This window comes from Phyllobates terribilis, unplaced genomic scaffold (genome assembly GCF_046119375.1).
Source record: "Phyllobates terribilis strain yellow unplaced genomic scaffold, ASM4611937v1 Scaffold_7__3_contigs__length_470593459, whole genome shotgun sequence".
Lineage (NCBI taxonomy): Eukaryota > Metazoa > Chordata > Amphibia > Anura > Dendrobatidae > Phyllobates > Phyllobates terribilis.
This window is the reverse complement of record NW_027362767.1, coordinates 75,776,359-75,777,555: the sequence shown is the minus strand read 5'-3', so window position 1 is coordinate 75,777,555 and position 1,197 is coordinate 75,776,359.

The window sequence follows — 1,197 nt, the reverse complement described above, 5'->3', positions numbered from 1 at the left end:
CAATGCACGCTCCCACCTATCTGTAGTTATGGAAGCAGTCCACGCTCCCACCTATCTGTAGTTATGGAAGCAGTACATGCTCCCGCCTATCTGTAGTTATGAAAGCAGTGCACGCTCCCGCCTATCTGTAGTTATGAAAGCAGTGCACGCTCCCGCCTATCTGTAGTTATGGAAGCAGTGCACGCTCCCACCTATCTGTAGTTATGGAAGCAGTGCACGCTCCCACCTATCTGTAGTTATGGAAGCAATGCACGTTCCCACCTATCTGTAGTTATGGAAGCAGAGCACTCTCCCACCTATCTGTAGTTATGGAAGCAGTGCGTGCTCCCACCTATCTGTAGTTATGGAAGCAGTGCACGCTCCCACCTATCTGTAGTTATGGAAGCAGTGCGTGCTCCCACCTATCTGTAGTTATGGAAGCAGTGCACGCTCCCACCTATCTGTAGTTATGGAAGCAGTGCACGCTCCCACCTATCTGTAGTTATGGAAGCAGTGCACGCTCCCACCTATCTGTAGTTATGGAAGCAGTGCACGCTCCCACCTATCTGTAGTTATGGAAGCAGTGCACGCTCCCACCTATCTGTAGTTATGGAAGCAGTGCTCGCTCCCACCTATCTGTAGTTATGGAAGCAGTGCTCGCTCCCACCTATCTGTAGTTATGGAAGCAGTGCTCGCTCCCACCTATCTGTAGTTATGGAAGCAGTGCTCGCTCCCACCTATCTGTAGTTATGGAAGCAGTGCTCGCTCCCACCTATCTGTAGTTATGGAAGCAGTGCTCGCTCCCACCTATCTGTAGTTATGGAAGCAGTGCGTGCTCCCACCTATCTGTAGTTATGGAAGCAGTGCTCGCTCCCACCTATCTGTATCTATGGAGACAGTGCACGCTCCCACCTGTGTGTAACCATGGAAGCAGCGCGTGCTCCCGCCTATTTGTAGCTATGGAAGCCGTGCGCGCTCTCGCCTATTTGTAGCTATGGAAGCCGTGCGCGCTCCCGCTCATGGTATCTTTGGAAGCTGTGCGTGCTCCCGCTTCAGTGTATCTACGGATGTAGTGCGCGCTCCCGCCTATCTGTAGCACTAACTATGTAAGGAGTACGCGCTCCCGCTTTAGGGTATCGATGGAAGAAGTGCGCGCTCCCGCCGACAGGTACGCTCCAGTCAGAGGGCGATGGAAAGGGGCGGGACGACGTGTGAGTG